Source organism: Amblyomma maculatum, chromosome 2 (assembly GCF_055883805.1).
Source record: "Amblyomma maculatum isolate TAMU_Amacu chromosome 2, ASM5588380v1, whole genome shotgun sequence".
Taxonomy (NCBI): Eukaryota; Metazoa; Arthropoda; class Arachnida; order Ixodida; family Ixodidae; genus Amblyomma; species Amblyomma maculatum.
In genome coordinates, this window is record NC_139345.1 from 158,003,457 (window position 1) to 158,022,846 (window position 19,390).

Below are 19,390 nucleotides of genomic sequence, written 5' to 3' on the forward strand. Positions count from 1 at the left end.
GTGGTGGTCAGGAACCGGCACCCCCTCGTGGCACTTAGAGCCGGACTCCTGGGGCAGTGACCATTATCCTATTGTCATCGGTCTCTATCCATCACAGGCCCGACGATTACGCCGCAAGTGTACAGTTGTCCATTGGGACAATTTCCGCGCCATTCTTCAAAATCACTCTGTGGAGTCGGCACCATCGCTTCTAGACCGCATAAAAAGCACGCTAAATGAGGCTACAACCATTACCTGGGTGGAGGTTGGTCGACCAACACCGGACGTGCCTCTGCTCAACTTGTGGGCTGCTCGTCGACTAGCGGAATTGACTGCAACCAGAGACCATAGCTTCTGCGCATGCACGTACAAGACTAAATTACATTACTGCTAAGGCTCGATGGTATGAGCGTGACCTCTCACGACGACAATGGCACCTGTGGTGCGAGCAGTTCTCCACACAGTCATCGAATGCTCATCTTTGGCGAACTTTCTATGCCATGGAGCACGGTTGTCGTCGTCCTGATGCAGCGGCCACAGCATGCTTTGCAGCAAACTTGTCTCCGAATGATTTCGCAAGACAAGCAGCGCACAAGTTTTTCCCCAAGTACGACGTGTTGCCTGCACCAGTTACAAGAACTTACTTGTGGGGCATGCCAGCCCATGTCGATAAGCTGCCATCTGCTGCCGACACCGATGGAATCGCGAGCCCATTCTCTATGCCCGAATTGCTTGCAGCTATAGATGAAGCCAACCGAAAGATAGCGCCCGGTCTGGACTCCATTACGTACGAGGTTTACAAGAACCTCAGTGGTGATGCACTTCCTCAACTCCTTGACACCATTAACAAGATATGGCTAGACGGCGATGTACCAGACAGCTGGAAATCGGCTATTGTGATCCCTATTCCAAAGTCGGGGAAAGCACCAACAGACCTAAGCAACTTTCGACCTATTTCCATAACGGCAACAATTTGCAAGCTTGCTGAGAAAATGCTCGCCACACGAATCTCGTGGTGGCTTGAACATCACGGTTTCTACCACCCGGCCCAGATTGGCTTTCGACCATCTATAGACACAGAAGACGGATTGGCTGTCTTGGCGTCCTCAGTATTACCATCAACACGCGGCCACAATGTACGCACCGTCCTCGCCATGGATGTGGAAAAGGCTTACGATAATATTAGTCATGCTGCCATTCTGGATTCAATTGACATGCTCCATTTACCACTTAGAGTACGCAATTTTGTAAAATCTTTCCTTGAAACTAGACATTTTGCAATACGCCTCAGTAGCGAGGCCATAGGATCATTTGTCCCTCTTCGCGGCGTACGCAGGGATCTGTGTTGTCACCAACATTATTTAATATTGCGTTTATCTCACTTGCATGGCGGTTACATGAAAGTTCTGATGTCAAATTCTTAATATACGCTGATGACATCACGGTGTGGAGCACACACAACGACCTACTGACTCAATCATCGGCCCTGCAATCAGCTTTAGATATTACGTGCACATATGCATCTTCCATTGACCTTGAACTTTCCGCAGTAAAACTACGTTCATATCAGTCGCCAACCGCTGGGGCCGCCGTAAACTATCGGCAACACCTATTCGTTTACATCTATCCGGAACCCCACATCAGGAAAGTTCAACAGTAAAAATTTTGGGCTTAACAATTCATGAGTCAGGAAATGGAACTACATGGCTGTCTGGCGCTAAAAAACAGGCGTTACATACACTGGGATGGGCGGCGCTCGCTCAGATGTTGCGAGACAGTTGGTGCGGGCAGTTGTGCAACCGCGCCTTGTTTATCAAGCCCAATTTCATCAGTTGACAAGGGCACAATGGGATCGACTTGAGGCTATAAATCGAGAGGCAATGAGGGTCATCACCTGCCTCCCTCGCATTACACCAATCGTGGCGCTCCAAGAAAACGCCCAACTAAACACACTAGATGAACTGGTGCAGCAACGACATGATGCACGCAAGCTTAAGGCCACACTCTCTCACGCAACGTGCGCTCTGAAGGCTTATGCTTCGACACATTCACTACTACCACCGCCACTGCCAGTTCTTCCTCCTTGGCGTTTTGTACAGCTGAGCGATAACAAGCCAACTGATTTACGCCGACCAAGAACACAGGAAACGGCGTCGTCACTTCGCGACCGAATTATGGAACAAGACGCCCGCTTGCCACATGGTTCCATTATAATTTACGTCGACGCAAGCATCAAAGCCTGTGAAGTGATAACAGCAGTTTACTGTCCTAGCAAATCTTCATTGAACAAGACGTCAACATTTCAATTACCGGAACCTCCATCTTCTTTTTGTGCGGAACTGCTTGCAGTGCAAGAGGCGCTTCGCTCTGTGACAGCCATTCCCATGCTTCCCACGGCCCGTATTATCATACGTACAGATGCCTTCCAGGTGACAAAGCTACTTAGACGCGTTAGTAGTTGCCCGGAAATCTGCCAGAACATACACAGTCTAGCGGCTCGCATACCAAATCCAATTCGTATTGAATGGACCCCGTGTGACCTTTTAAGTGCTCAAAGCCAAGTGGATTATGCGACCCGCCTTTCAAACTCAACCTCGACATCGCCAAACCTCATAAAATTGGACAATGCCACCCTGCTTTTCACAAGAAAGGAGCACCTCCGGCGCCGTACACGTGCTCTTATACCTCCGTGTACGGTAAGCCTCCCCCGCGGTCTAACCCGTGCAGAGGAGGTGGCGCTTCGGAGGGTTAGGGTTGGGGTGGCCCTAACACCAGCCGAAAGTGGCCACAATTTCGGTATTTATATCCACACCCTGGGTGCCCCATCTGCAAGTCTAGAAACATAGAAGCTGACATTCATCACCTACTGTGGGATTGTCCAGCGTTGAAGCTAACGCGGATCCGGCACCTGGTGGCAGCTGGCCTCTCCCCCCATAATCCGCAGTCATATGCTGTTTGGACACTGGGACCGCATCATCGTTCACTCCTCGATTTCATTGCATCAGCCAACCTTATTTCATTTATTTGACCACACCCTTCATCCATCATAACATTCATTTTATGCCCTGAGGCAATAAATTTCGCAAAAAAAAAGAAGACTCGGAAGACGCCAAGAAAAAGAAGAAGAAGAAGAAGAAGAATCAAATGGAGCAAGAAGATTCGGCAGACGCCAAGAAGACGCGCCAATTCGTCGAGCGTACTACACAGTTTTCAGCCAGTGCATCGGCGACGAGAACGTTCGAGTCGGGCTTTGTGAACAATCCATTTGGTATACCTTTAGCTACGCATATTCAGGCTTAGTCGAGTTCAGCCGCCATCGCAATAAATTTCGCAAAAAAAAAGAAGACTCGGAAGACGCCAAGAAAAAGAAGAAGAAGAAGAAGAAGAAGAATCAAATGGAGCAAGAAGATTCGGCAGACGCCAAGAAGACGCGCCAATTCGTCGAGCGTACTACACAGTTTTCAGCCAGTGCATCGGCGACGAGAACGTTCGAGTCGGGCTTTGTGAACAATCCATTTGGTATACCTTTAGCTACGCATATTCAGACTTAGTCGAGTTCAGCCGCCATCGCATTTTTGTAACGGGAATTGAACGCAGTTCTCAATGCAAGATTACCCACGTACAAGTAGTTAGATATAATTTGTGAAATAGTTGATGAGAAGCAAAGAAAACTGCCTGCATGTACGGCTGGCAAGCGAGCATGCAACATAGTCGTAGCAGCAAGGATCGGTGCGTTGGTCAAGCGTATATACCAGCCTCGCCCGCTTCTTTTTGCTTTATGAAAGAGACCACGCGTGCGCATGCATTGGGCTTTGATTGCCGGAACCACGTGATCGCGCAAATAATCATCTTTTTCGGAGCGCACGTTCCCCTATGCACGTTATAGCATTTTGACAGGGTGCCTGTATAATCTGATAGCTTTTAGTAGTCCCGCTGATGGTGACGGAGTACCGCGGCTGCAGCATAAAAAAAGCCGCCTTAATGAAATAATGAAATGGAAAACCCATTTATTTCCCCCGGAGGGAAATGGTAAGGCGCGAATCTCCCTTATTTCCTTGCTCGACTGAACAGGAAAAGAAATTACAAAAAAATATGATAGGCGTTATTTTTCCAAACATGGTTTGGTTCTTCAACTTCAAACGCAAGAAATAAGATGTCCTGCGTATAAAAATTGATGGGGCGCATGTTAACGGAGCCAAGTTCTGCTTGCGACAACCTAAACGAACATGCGTCAGTTCACAAATATTTTTAGCAACTACACTTGGAAATGTTCTGGCCTTTCAGTTATAGATGATCTCGCACTTTCCCGTTCCAAACCGCGAACCACTGAACTCGAATGGTGCCGTATCTTGAAGACTCGCTGGAGGGGGAGGAGGTTTCTTTCCTTCGTGTGCTGATGTTAGTAGCTGCCATAGCGTGGTTTTGTTTGCCTGCTACCAGTTCTTTTCGTATGCGCTCTCTTTTTTCATAGCTCGATTCGGCGCTTGCTGTTGCGTTGCGGGTTTTAGATGCTCCGTCTGCCCATGCCTTCCCGGTGAACCCCCATAACCTCAGCGCACAGTTCCTCACTCAGTTCTTTCTGCTTCGACGCCTAGAGGTGTCTTTTGAGTGACGTGAACCGCCGCCGCCCAAATGCCTTTCACCGTGCAGTACAGAAGTGAGTGTGTGTGTGTGTGTGTGTGTGTGTGTGTGTGTGAGAGAGAGAGAGAGAGAGAAAGAGAGAGAGAGAGAGAGAGAGAGAGAGAGAGAGAGAGATACACAGGCCGCATAGGCCGCATAACAGGCGCATCCATATGGCATCTGTCCAATCGCTTAGAGCCCTTCTTCAAGCTAGGCCAAACGGAAGAGCGCGCTCATGCTCGCATGAACGCCTCCAGAGAAGCCGCTCTCGCCTTTTGTTTTTCGGGTTGCTTTTTTTTTTCGCGCCTTCCCGCTTACGTACCAGCGCACAAACACGCTCTAACGGCCAAAAACAACGCCAAGAGCAACCGCGCAAACAAGACAAAAAAAAAAATGGGCGCGCCATCGTCAAACCGCGAGTATAAAAACAGGCGTCCGCGCCTTTCCCTGCTGTCGTCATGCTCGCGCCACGCCATCGAACTTGGGCATGCGTGAGGCGCAATCTGCATACATCCAGCGAGGCGTTATGTATAGGCCAGGGAGCGTATTTAAATCGCTCCTCGGGCGGCTTTTGATCGCCTCCGATGGTGCGTACAATGCGCCGCCCTGGACAACCCTCTTGAATGGCATGCAATGCATATTTGTAGCTTGCACTGCTTCTTTCATGCTTCTGACTTCGACCTCTCGCGACCGCCTGTGTGTGATTGACCGTGGCGAAAAAAGAAATGCTACTTGGACAACGGAAACCAAAGGGTACCAAGGGCACTCGATCTTTGTTTGGTACAGCTCTGAAGAGGCCGCTGTCAAAGCTGCGTCATGTGCGCCCTTAATAGTAGCATAGGCACTTGCTGTCGTGACCTCGACGGGAGCGTATGCGGTCTGCAATGCTCTTTTTCTAGTTTAAGCGTTGATTCCGCGCTTTTGTCGTCAACCTCCACTCGGTTGGCTAGCACAACCCTTACAAAAATCTAATTGGCTTATAAAAAGTCCAGATATGGGGATATCAAATTGAGTCGTTTTAGCTGGGTCTGGACATATCTGGGCAGGTCCGGCCATATCTGGTCGTATCTGTAAAATTCCTGATTCGGGTTACCAGTTATGGTACCATCGCTAAAAAGCGCTTTTGGCAAGGCTGATTTGCAACCGGAAGCCGTGAGAAGTATACAAAACCATTTTAACGCGACAGTGTTATAAGGGCCTCGTGTCGCAGAAAATCCAGCGTCGGCGTTGTGGTTGTCACGCGAAAATCAGAGGAAGGTAAATAAACAACAAAGCTTCTGCGGAAACCCGCAGAGTCGAACGCGGTTCCTTCTCAGGGCGAGCCGAGAGCGCAGCCACTCCGCCACAGAAGCTTTTTTTTCTTTATTGCATAAATTGGTACAAATACATCAGTAAAAGATCGTGGTTGCCATGCCCCTTGGCTGACAACCGTGTCTAATGGACTCTCATTACCACAAGTTCGCCCATCAGACTCAAGACCTCCTCCGCAGCGGCGCGCATTGCTTTTCCCCGATAGAGGTGGGCCTTATGACTGTCAGCTAATGTTTAGGAGTGCTATTAGAAAAAAACTAATCACGGAAGTAATAGTTAAGCGATTAGCAAAGAACATTTCCGTTTTGCTTACCTGCGATGCGGCGCTCACTGGAAAATTCCGTCGATCGTTTGGCGCTGCCGCAACAGGTGGCGCTAGCCGTCACCCGATTCAAGATCCTGTGTCAAAACAAATAATGAGAACAAAGTCATACTGTGGACAAATATCGGAGTGGTGTGTCAAGACAAATATGTCCTAAAGAGCATGAGAAGGTGATGCGAACAGAGTCCGATAACGCTATCCTGTCGAACTCTCAAAGGCGAAGTTTAAGCGTCCTCCAATATCTTTTTATTCAAGGTAATTAAGTAGCTAGCTCCTTTAAAAGAGTTGGGGAAAAATAAAGGAATATTTCGGTAACTTTTTGTTCAAGTTTAATTCTACCTTCGGGAATTATACGTGAAGAAGAAAAACCTATTGGAGAACAGCTGAAAGCGAGTTTCTGACCTTATTATGGAGTAATGATTTAATGACTTCCACTTTGGTTCCTTTTATACTTGAGGGTCTGTGAATTGCATCTTCACCGTCTGTTCGTATTGGAGTGCTGCCGAATAATATTTCAGGGCTTCTATTGACGTGATCGCGAAGTCACACACACACAGCCCGTTAGAACCCAGAGCCATTTGAAATTCATATATATTCGGCGAGCCGAATACACCTTCGTTCCTCTAGGCACATATTGCGAGTGGTTTTCGTGGGAGTCGGGAAGCGGGGTTCTGTTCGCGCCTCCGTTGCAATGCATGATGTGTGTTTTTCTGCGTGGATCAATTGAAGTGGACTTTCTTGGAACGCAAGAGCGCACTGCACAGCGACAAAGATCGCTTTAAACATTTTTCTACCTCCCCACTGTCACTACATGACATGAATGCCGAAAGTGCGACACATATTTAATAATGATTTTTTCCTGCATTGTCTTTTTTCCTCCACAGTCGCTCTGCCACTAGTTGTGACGTCGTATCTGATGGCGTCAATATACCTTGCCAGCCCTAGTAAGTAGAGATGGCGCAGACCAATATATCGATACATGCAAACATTCGTCTCCTTCATTCACAGACGCGTGCTCAAGGTATTCGCTTCGTCGGCTTTCAATGATAACGCAATGTACTGGCCGGTTTTGCCTTAGTATACTTACCACGCAGTGTAGTGCAATTGACGGACGCTCTTTAATCATACCGATGTTAAAACACTAACCTGCAATGTCCATGGCTGCTCGTGTGCAGATTAATTAGGGAGCATATGAAAAACTTCAACAAGCCCATAGAACTATCCTGACACTGAATGGAAACAAAGCAAATGACAATTAAAAAGGAAGCCAGCCTAATGCGAATTAAGCTATTAATTAGAAGCGGACTAAAACGCTAAAAAATATGTTAAAAAAAAATAAGGTAAAAAGATACAGCGAGATATTTCGGTCGGCTTACAAAGCGACCAGGTTCTTGACAAGGTGATGAGCAATATCAAGGTTGCGTTTCAAGGAAATAAATACCAACCGTACCTTGGGCGACCTTGAAATTTTAGCACGGCTTTCTATGCGGCTGTTCAAATTTTATGCGCGCGTTACTGTTGCGTACAAATTGCGCATACACGATGGCAATTGCATCCCAACTGTCTCTGAGATGCGCGTGAACTGAATAGTTCGTTCTGTGTTCTAACAATATTTATTCGATCTGTTGGCATCGAACAGCAATGAGGAGGAGTAAAATATAATCCCCTTCGACGTCCCGCACTGAAGAGAGGGCTACTTTGAAAACTAGATATTTGGACGGATTTGTCTCTTTGGGTTTTTATTTCTGATATAAAGTTGTAAGCCTTCTCCAACCAAAACGTATTACTGGAAAAAGAAGTGCCAACCGTTCGGCACCGGCTCGACTCCATCCCCTGAACTGTTGGTTCGCCGGACTGTTTGGTTCGCAGCTTTAAGTATATGACGGAAAAGCCGGTCAAGCTTATAAATGGGAGCGGGGTTTAAAATTGAACGTAAATCTTAGTCGCAGATTTTTTTTTTTTAGTTTTCTGTAATAGTTATTTAGCTCTACGAAATTGCCCACACAAGACATGCGGATGACATTAGGAACGGCGATTTCTTTTTGACATTAAGGCAATATTCTTGTGAGACTCACTTGGGGCATTTTTCATGTCGGAACGCGAACCGTTACTCGACGGAGTTTCATTGTTCCCTGACGTCGTTTCATAATAGCTCTTCCTCCGCTGGTTTTACCAATCGCCGAAGGGAACCAGCAGGAGCACTAACTGGTTGCGAAACGCGGCATATTCGCAGGCGAAGAACACTGTTCTCCTGAGAACGACAGTGATCGTCGTGTGTGCGCGCCTATTAGAACGATTTTTTTTTTTTTCTGTCTCGCTTTCATTTATTCTGTGCCCACGTGGAAGAATTGCGTCGTCACGGCCCACGCTATGGATGTCTGCGATCCTTATGCCGACTACTCCGTTAGCATGCGTTGCGACCGGTTCCGTTATTTTGCGGACAATAAGTGGAAACAGCTGTATCCAAATGCCAACAGCAATGTCTCTCCGCACCAGGTGCTTGAATCGAACGGAAGCAAGCATTCCGAGTGTACCAGGAAGGGTTCAAAGTCAGAAAGGAGGGGGAAGGGAGAGAGAGACATGAAGACAGTAACGCTTTTTAAAGGGAAAGTCTTGGAAGAAGGGGAAAGCACAAAAAGGCTCGCGAACGCGAGGAAGAATATGTCGAAGAAAGAGAAGAAAGGGCAAGCTGTACCGCCGCTTTCCTCTTCGCCGCCGTCTCCGCCTCCGCCTTTGTCCCAAAAAGGAAATGCCCGTTTTGGGAGCTGCCCACATAGTGCTCGCTCGAGCGGCGGCGAAGAACTTGGCCACGCCATGCGCTTTTATTAGACATCCCTCGCCCATGGCTTCCTTGCCATCTACGGCGCTATAGTTGCTGCCACGTGCAAGAAAGACAAGAGGACGGGGGAGAACAGGAGAAGAGCAAATATAGGCCCCCGCTGTCTGGCGCTTATAGGGTCGGGAGGAAAAAGGCGCTGAGCGCGGTCCTTTTTAATTGCCCAGCGTGCGCGTGTGAGAGAGATGGTGCCCCTTGGGAGCTCTCCGTGTTCGTGCTACGGTCTTTGCGGAGCAAATGCGTAAAGTAAACACACTGCGGTGCCTTGTGCACTCTTGTCGTTTTTTGCACATTTTATGGGCGCCCATCATTAGCTTTGCCTACGAGCCAACATTCTTCCTTTTCGAATACATGGTTGATGCTTCTGCCGTAGCACGCGTGCTCGGTAGGCGTCTGCCTTTGCGTAATCAATATATATATATATATATATATATATATATATATATATATATATATATATATATATATATATATATATATATATATATATATTATGTGTGTGTGTTCGTGTGTGTAAGTATTCCCTTCCCCTTACTAGAAATCGGTGAACCAATAATTTGTTGGTTTCATGACTTGTAGCGCCTCGTTAATTAATATGCACACTTTGGTTCCTGATTAAACCTGCCCATAATGCGAGTCGTTTCATATTAACGAGTTTCCATATTTATGAGGCGCAAATATATTGAACACGTTTTGTCCTCGGAAATATTGTCCATAAATCGAGTCGTTCATATTAACAGAGGTCATATTAACGATGCACGACTTGTGAGGCGAAAAATGATCGAGTGTCGACACCTGTATGCTAGATTTTCCGTGTTAATTACATTGTTTCTATTTCTGGGTTGTTACTCTGCGTTACCGAGTGATTTTGACACAAGGAATAATCCAGTCTCCATTTCTATAATGTGTGTTTTACCTGTTAATTTTTTTTCTTCTTTAGCTTATGTGGGACACTGCCTGGCTAATCAGCAGATAGATACAGGGCAATATGAGGGGCTTCGTTATGAGATGCATAAGCAGGAGGCCAACCGCCACTGAGGACAGGGGCTGTTGGCCTTTTCCTTATGTATTTCCTTACCATGTAATCTTAACCTAGGGGACGAATTTGAAGGGATGATCAATGGCGGTATGATCAATGCGGAGCAGCAGGCCTGACATTCGATATACAGAAATCAAAAGTAATGCTCAAATGCCTTGGAAGGGAACAACATTTACGATTAGTAACGGGGCGCTTGAAGTGTTAAGTGAAAAAAGTGTATTTAGCGCAGGTAGTGCCCTTGACCCGGATCCCGATGAATTACTAGAAAAAGAAAAACTGCAGCTCATTCAGCAAATGCTATCTGGATATGAATGGCACCTTATCAGTATTCCCCAAGAGGGAAGCATATGACAGCTTTGCCTTACCGGTACTCATCTCAGGCGCAGAAACCTGGAGGCTAACTAAATGTGCTCAACTTAAATTGAGGACAACGCACAGATCTATGGAACTGTTTACGTTAGGGGCAACGTTAAGAAGCAGGCAGCGAACAAACGGGAATTAGTGATATTCTAGTCGAAACCGAACATAAATGGGAATTGGCAGGATATCTAATGCGAAGGAAGGATAACCGATGGTAGCGCTATGAGCAACTGGCTGCATTTCACGCAAAGGCAAACGCAGTGGTGGGCGCAGGCGGATAGTTGGTAGGCAAGATCAGGAAGTATGCGGGGATCAATCGGTGGCAATTGGCGTAGTTGTTGATTGGATGGATATGTGAGAGATCTTTGCCTTGCAGTGGGTAGAGTAAAGGAGGTGATGATATCTTCCCGAGTTTGCGGAAGTACTTCGCAACGCCATAAGCTCATGCTATTTCCCCGCATTTTCATATGAAGCCATTCGGGCCAAGACGCGGCTAGAATAAATGGATAAATAAATACGGTCTCCAGAGCGTTTTGACCCTGGCCATCTGTCATGTCACACTGCGAAAGTCTTTCATTAGTCTCGTTCCGCGGTTGCTCAGGGGACTGGGGCGCTGGACTGCTGATCACAAAGACGGGGGATCGAATCCCGGCCGCTTTTCGATGGAGGCGAGAAACAAGGCGACCGTGTGCGCGGCGATGTCAGTGCACGTAAAAGAACTCCGGGTGGTCAAAATTTTCGGAGCTCTCCAGTACTTAGTTCCTCATAGCGTCGATAGCTTTATGATGTTAAACCCTGTAAACCAAACCAAGCTACATTTCGTCAATCCAAGTGAAACGTGTGATGATGAACAATATTGCGGGCCAAGGGAAAGGAAACTAGTCTTAAGAGGGCCGGTATATAGCTTCAGGCATAAAGTCAACCCGTCACACTATCTCGCATAGCCTTCGACTTCAAAGTGTTTCTATCTCCTTTCTAAGTCAGTTGTGAAATGTTCATATTGCCCTGAAACACTCTGAATAATCGTGGAGGGTTCGGGGAAAACATTCTGAACACAGCGGATAACTGTCGCAGCATCCGCAGCATGGGAGCTGACATTTAAAATATTCTTACTTTTTTAGTGCGGGATGGGAGAGAACTTTACCGGCAGGTTGACAAATTATCAAGAGCGGATGCGAAAGCACCTACCTAAGCGGCAGACACATTCCTTGCCATTGAGTGAACGTGTATATGATAACACTCTGTTCTTCTGGGCGCTTTCCGCCCGGTTTTTATACTCACAGGAATCCGTCGCTCACTTACTCTCACGGATTGGCGCGTGAACTGGCCCTAAATATTTCATTGCCTTCCTGGCTGCCCACACTCGTGTAAAGGGTGAAGCCCTAATGCCACTCAACGCCTTCCGTGGGACTGCGCCCTGCTGTCAGCTTTGCAGCATGCAGAAATCGGGCAACGGGCATAAATACCGTGACTCTGACCTATTTTTTTTTTTTTTTCCTGTTGCGCAGGCGTAAGAGCGCACTACTCGAGTCCCAGGCTTGATTGTGGTCGTAGTTTTATTTTGTTGTTGCTATAGGATCCTCGAAAGAGTTAGCGGAGTCTCCATTTTTCAATTTAGGCTTCGGATATTATTTTAGGTCCGACTAACCCGAGCGAGATAAAGATAGACGAAAAAAGACCTAAATGACGCAGCTTATCGTAGTGTCTTCAACGCGGCTCGCTCATATATGCAGACGCACGGAGCGAAGAAAGAACGAAGTGTTTTCGTTGCATTCACGCGTGTCTGGCTCGGCGTGGCTCGGGGAAGTAGGTCTCCCGCTATGCGTCCCCTGTTTATATAAAGCGCGTTACGAAAAAGAAATAATAAAGCGCAAGTGCGGCAGTAATTATGCGTCTTGACAAGCAGTTCTTTGTTAGCTTCACTTCTTGCCATAACGCATTCGCGGATGCACAGACACGGAGGATATTGTGTTCGGCCTTAGCTTCTGGCTCTGCTTCTCTCCAGAGACCGACTTAGGCCCGCAGAGGGGCGCTGCATGCAGTGGCGTAGATTGGATGGGAAGCTCGCGTGTTCTTGCTACGACGATGCGGTGCTAATCTAGACGAAGGGACGATGACGTCTGTGCTCTTTATTTCGGAGTTGTCGCCTCTCCGTGTCCTGTGATAAGGGTGCTGGGATGAACGCTCTTCTGACTTGTTTTTTTATGGTGCGTCGAGTTTTTTTTTTTTTTTTTTTTTTTTTTTTGCGTCGAGCTTAAACCAAAGGCGCGTGGAAGAATGCAGCGACATATTCCAATCACTCCCCCTTTTTCCCCTCCCCCGTTTCTTTTTTTTTCTTTGCTTTTCCCTTTCCCCTTATGTAAAAATCCGCAGTGAAACCGAAAGCGCTACGGCGACCGTTTCGAATAAGGAGCGCTTCGGGTGCGAGCCTAATCGCAGTATATAGAGTTTCGACCTCGTCGCCTCGCTGCAGCGGATACCTCGAATTCGGTCGTTAGGCAAATTTGCGAAGCTGTCTGCGGGGAATTCCGCGAAGTCTGATTCCTGCTGTCCCTTTCGCTGTCAGCTCAAAGGGGGAGAGGAAGCGGGAGTCGGGAAACGTCAGCGCTGCGTAGAGCATTTAACGCATGCTCGTTCTACTGGAGTTGAAGCTAGCTGAGCTCGTTTACGCTAAAACAAGAGGGTGTTGTACTGGGGTAGTTTGGGGTGCGTTCATCATTAGCCTCAAGCGCAAACTGAGGGGAACACAATAGATAAAGACTCGTGAGCGCTTAACTCGATTAAGGCTCGGCTTAAAATAGCGTTTTGCGGATGAGTGCTTTAAAACCGCTTGTATCGAATGTTCGTATGGTCATTTTATATCGGCACTACATTTCTCGGCGTCAGAACGCCGCCTCTGCACTCATTTCAGCTTTGGTATGCTGCTGCAATTTGCAAGGAACTACTGGGATGGAGCTTATAGTTGAGTCAAGCTTTTGGCACCCATATGGTTACAGAGGATGGGGCGGTAACTTGCGGTAGTGGGCGTGTTGCTTCTCGATATTATTTCCTTTTAAGAAACATGGAAACATTTAAGGTCTACTTTTAAGGGTATGAAGCGACGGCGTTCAAGGCACCCGTCCGCGATCCCCTTCCGGATCCTTGTACGTGTAGGTACATTGTGCTTCTCGCCCAATCACGTGGTACTTTTTTTGAGCCTCTAATATCTTCTGCATACTCATTATCATATATTGGATCGAATCCCGGAAGTGGCGGCCGCTTTTCTATAGCGGCCAAAAGCAAGACGGCCGTGTGCTGTGCGATGGCAGTGCGCGTTAAAGAACCCCAGGCAGTCGAAATTTCTGAAGTCCTACACTACGGCGCCTCTCATAGCCTGAGCCGCTTTGGGGCACTAAACCCCGTGAACAAAACCAAATACTTTCGTGAAAGGCCACGCGACATATGTATAAATCCTGGCTACAAGGAGCGTCGCGTGAACTCAAAGGTGTCACTCATCTTGCAGGAACGAAGCAATGGCTTTCGTTTGGTTAGAAACCTTCTGATGTCTTGCCGAAGTGCTTTTGCTGGCACCAATGGCGCGTTCTTAATTTTCTGCGATCACATATTGGTCCAGTCAGAGGGCGCGTATTGGAAGTATACTATTCATAAAAGATACACCTATCAGTGGCACTGCCTTCGCTCGAAAACAATGTTCGCATCTATTTTCCAGTCTATGCAATTTATTGCCTGTCCTGCTATGTTTTTTTTTTTTTTTTTCTGGGGCGGACTGTGTGGGAACTGCTTCGGGACTGATCGTACCTTTTAGGGACCAAACATGTTAGCTTTAGCACTCTCTGGATAAGCTCGAATCTTCACAAGAACAAATTCCAGCCCGATAACAATACCTGCAATCCTCCTCTTGCGCTTGCATAAATATAGCTATCTAAGGTCAAGAACCCACCCATAAGGCGGTAAGTGGAAAGCTAAGTGGGAGGCAAGAAAGGAAAATAATGGAAAATGGAAGGAAAATAGAAGGCAAATAAGAAAAATATATACTTATGTGATAAAATACAGTATGGCTCAGGAAAAAAATATAAGCACTTGCACCTAATTCGTACTCACCTGTGGGGAAAAAAGGTGCAGGCTTACGAGCAGAGTCTAAATTGCCTAAATTGAGGACAACGCAGATGTCTATGGAATTGAAAATGCTAGGTGCAACTCTAAGAGACAAGAAGCGTGCAGAGCGGGCCAGAGGACTATCTCGGGTTGATGACATTGAAGACAAAATCAAGAAGAAGAAATGGGAATGCGACGGCATCTGGTAACAAATTGGATTCCAAGGGAAGGAAATCGTGCATGGCACGTCGGAACCTTAACCTAGTGAATGAGATTGGAAAGTTTTTGAGGATTAGAAAGGAAGGAAGATGAGGAGGAGAAAAGGCAGGGAGATTAACCGGTAAAAGAAACCGCTTTGCTACTCTGCACTGGGGGAAGGGGGTGAGCGGATATAAAAGTGATGGGTAAGAGAGGGATGGGTAAAGTCAATAAAGTCACATCAAAGCCTTATCACGTCACATCACATCACGTCACGGTCATATCACGTCACATAACAGCAAAACCGCAGCCTATCAATCAGGCCCGTGGTTTTCATGAAGCGGAGCAGTGCCTGGGAGGCCTTCACCGCCGACAACCGCCGCGGCCAGTGACCTAGAAACTTGATTTCAGTCAGTGGGCGTTCATGTAGACGCTCCAGCGCATGACAGAGACACTGTCTTTTTGCACTGTATAGGGGCACTCACAAATAATGTGGCCTATAGTCTCGTCGCACCCGCACGCTGTACATGCAGGGCTATTTGCCATACCTATCACAAAAGAATGAGTTGGTGAATGCTACACCAACCCATAAGCGGCACAGCAAAGTTTCTTCACGTCGGGAGGTTAGGTGGAAGCCGGAGCTTATGGTCAGGGTCCAGGGATTTTAAGCGGCAGTTAGCGAGGTCCTCATCAGGCACATGACCATATTAACTGGAGGGATGTCGAAGATATCTATTTTCAGCAGTGGTATCAGTGCGGTGGATGATGATGATGATGATGATGATGGGGTCGCGGACAGAAAGGGAACAACTGACACAAAACCATGCGAACTGAGGCAGCTGCAACAGTATTGGCTTTTGCCTCTCGCTTTATACTGGTCGCCTTGCCGTATACTGCTTTCCCTTATATTTCGCTGCCTGTTCGTTCCGCTTCTGTGTTGGCTCCTGGTGTGAGGAAGCTTCTGTTGCATGGAGGCCTTCTTGACGGCCGAGGGATGCGGGTGATGGCTCCCCTTACTCTGCTCTGGCGACTGTATATGTGAGCGCCTGGATGGGTGTATATGTGGGCTCCTCTGATGAGCTCTGGTCGGAAGAGGTTTCTGGGGCATGTGAACAACGAGGTGGATATTAGGACTCTGTCACGGTCTTCTCGTCAAATAAGTCTCTGGAGGATAGAGGTGAGTGGAGACCTTTGAAAGGTCGAGGGGGGCGGATGGCGGGCGTCCCTCGTTGCCGCGTGGAATATAAGTGAGTATTATCTTCGGAAGGGAAAGGTGGGTGAAGGGTGTTATTAGAGTAAAGCTCTGGTGAGTGCACACTTGTGAGGGCAGTAACGGATGCTGCTTCTAGAATGTAGCGGTAAGTGTGTGGCTCTGTGGCGGAGTCCTCTCATCGACAGATAGTGAATGTAGGCTTAGAGTGAAGTTTAAGGCTTATTATTTTGCTCTCACATGCAGACGTGAAATGCAATAATTATTTTTCAGTTTACTTTCGGAACCATTCGTAGGGTCTCCCACAGCTATGTCGGACCTTTCATTGGCTAGGTATATTGTTTGGAACGTTCGCATCTCAAACTAGTCATTCAATACAAGTGTATACGCCAGAGCAAGCAGTTCATGCCGTGGTTTGAGTTTTCTTCTGCGCCTTGATATTTGCCCGGGATAAGATGACATAGTCAGCGGTAGCCCGATGCATGCGTGTTAATCTCTGGCTGCCAGGCACGTTCCTTCATCTGGTGTATATGAAATTGTCGTCTTTTAATCAAGTTCTAGGCGAGCGTAATACCTCTATGGTCCACCAAAATCTTTAGCATTTAATGTTGTGAGTAGCCTAATCAGGACACATCATTTGAATAGTATTTCTCGTGCACACGCCTACCACGGCAGTGCATTTCATGGGAACAGGAAAAGTGAAACCTCAGCCGAAAACCTTCATTACTGAAACAGTTCGAAAAAATATTGCGTTTCAGCAACCTTATTGAGCTCAAGCGTTCAAAATGACCTTGGCCGGTCCAATCCGCAGCGGTCTTGGTGAAAAAGAGCATAATCGGAGCAGCGCCACAAATATTGGGGCGAAACAATGGCATTTCACTGCCTCTCTAAGGAGGGCGGCCTTCAACGTGCCCTGCTTCCCTCAATTTCTCCCATCGACTGGAAAGAGCGCCGCATCTGTCTTGCTCCCGTTTCACTCCCACGGCCACCATCTCCAGGTTATCCTTGCTCCAGATTCGTGGCCTGCTCCATGCGAGCGACCTTCGCGCTTTCTTTCACGAAAGACGCGGGCCGCGACCCGGATCCCTCCGGCCCGCTTCTTCCACCAACGCAGCTGCCGCTGCCAGCACGTTCCCGCGACGCGCGCGCCCTTTCAAAACCAGCACAGAAGAAGCGCACTGGCATCGATCGCCCCCGCGGCAGGGAACACAGTGCGCAGGCCCGAGCCACGGTGGCAGAGAACCGCGTGTGTAGCGTACACAGACGGGAGAGCCGAGACAGAGGAAGAGACGGCTGGGAAGATTGGGGAGGAGGACTCGCGCCAGACGGCGACTTCGCTCCCTACCTCCTTGTCGTACTTCCCTCTTTTCCCCTCGAGAGCCGTCCGGCCGGCGGGCCGGCTAGCCTCGTCATTGGGGTGCAGGCCGGTGGAACACCAGTGGCATACCCCGCCGGCCGGCGGAAGGGTGCGCGCACGGCATCCAGCGCGCTCGCCGCCTGGCTGATATGTTAGCGCCGACGCCGCAGACCGCTGCCGTGACGGCCTTTTACCCGGCCCGGCCCGCCAGCGCCACGGGCGTCGCGCCGTCAGCCAAGCCAGCCAAGGTACCATGCTCGATTGTCTCGGTCGTCGCCGTGCTTTGCGAGCCCCTAGAGTTGCCCGTCCATCTTTTCCCTAACCAGCGCTGACTGGCGCCGCCATGAAGCCTGGTTAGAGCGGTAAACGTAGGATGCTCCCGCTCGATCGCGAGCAGTGTTACTGTCTTGAACGCTAGCAAACTATACAAACATGCCTCTTTTGAGGTTGCCGCTTCGAAATAACATTTCAACACGCCGTGACTCTGGCTTGAAGCACTCCTTGGTGGCGTTCGTCCTTCTAAGTTCGCGTGATTTCTTTCTCTGCATGACAGGTGTCTACATCTAAGGCACTGACGTTGCAAATTGTAGGGGGAAGTCACATCCTAACTTGCGATCTGTCATAAGTCAGTATTGGTTGTTTTCGCCCTAACTTCATATTTGTATTTACAATGCGAGGCTATCCTTCTGTTGTTATCCTTATGGTCTAGACATCAGTACGATAGCAGAGGGCTGACATAACTGGTGTTAATTAAACCACATGTGCGTGTTGTCATCGCGTATCGCGCTTTCTGACACTTTCGAGACATGGCGAATGAGCGCGGCTCCCAGGTGTCCTGCCTTCGGCATGCGTTGCCTTGGCGTCGCGGACGTTGACATCCTTCTTTTGTTTTTGCAAAGCCTTGTTCTGGCAGTTACACGAGCCACTGTTCAGAATTTACCGAGGTTCGTTGACGCCCAGCATGCGTACAAGAAATGGTCGCTGGCGCGGTATTGATCACATGCTCCGAGCAAGATGGAGCGCCAAACTCACTTGGGACGAGCGAACAGAGGGGGGTGAGGCACAGGCGGCGTCGCCGAGCGCAGCCTCGGTTTCGAAACGCCGGCCGAGACACTTCGATTCTGCCTCATTTTCTGGCTGCTTTTGTTTGTCACTTCCGTCTTCCGCATTGGTGCCTATCTTGAGCTCATCTTGGTTGGGCCGGAATACACTTAGCAGAAAATAAAGGCAGGCATCTGCGTGAAATGAGCTTCTTTCTCCAACCGAAAATACTGGTGCAGTAGTGGGAGGACACTCTTCAACGTTCAGAACAGCTGCCTGGTTGGCTTTAAAGTGCAGTTTCACTGAGACTGCTTTAATAAGGAGTACAATTGTAATATGTCTCCACATACGTTTTTAAAAATTTCTACTTATGAGCGGAACATTCCAAAATGTTCCATAGCTGGAACTTTTGTGCAACCAGATTAAGATTGTAAGGATTGTAAAAATGTTGTGGGCAACAGTGGCTGAGAATGGAGTAAAAATAGTTTCCCCTTTATGTCAATCGTCATGCTGTCAGTATAGGGTGTACAACAGTTACGTGTGCCTTGTGGGGCTATTTAGGCAGAGAAGGCCGTAAACTCTATCTATCGAAGACGGGTTTGCTATGGTAGCGCAACATGGCTTATCTGCTCTGTGTTTTCTCCGTTCGTCTGTTTCTTATACTATGACGGAGGGATGTAGTATTAGGACTGGTCTGCCTTGTACTGCAGAGAGATGGCTATTTTTGGGAAAGGAGGGAGCTTAGTGGAGCATTTTTAAGCATTGACATTGAAGGACGAAAGGGTGAGGATGAATGGGGAGGGGGGGGGGGGTATCATAGACGATGGTGGAAACGTCAATTCGAAGAATAAAACGAAGGCATAAACACGCAGAAATAGTTTCCGCTCAGAAACTACAAGCTAGCTTGGCACTTCCGAAGAATGTCCAGCGCGTCTTCATGGTGAAAATCAAGAAGTTTGGTACTGTCTCCTTTTTGGTTCCTAGCGTTTAAACTGTAAATATAATAATACATTCGACGCTTA

The 19,390-nt window shown here is 48.0% G+C and overlaps 1 protein-coding gene and 1 long non-coding RNA gene across 7 annotated transcripts in view; one reads left to right on the forward strand and one right to left on the reverse strand.

The window, feature by feature from the left end:
- LOC146200263 (coiled-coil domain-containing protein AGAP005037) overlaps positions 1–19,390 on the forward strand; it is a 344,563-nt gene that overhangs the window by 189,462 nt on the left and 135,711 nt on the right. The window lies entirely within an intron of this gene.
- Positions 1–19,390, reverse strand: part of LOC146200264 (uncharacterized) — a 186,890-nt gene that overhangs the window by 48,677 nt on the left and 118,823 nt on the right. Inside the window, exon 2 of the long non-coding RNA XR_014705218.1 lies at positions 6,224–6,309. This is a non-coding gene — a long non-coding RNA (uncharacterized LOC146200264). The remainder of the gene's footprint in view (positions 1–6,223; positions 6,310–19,390) is intronic.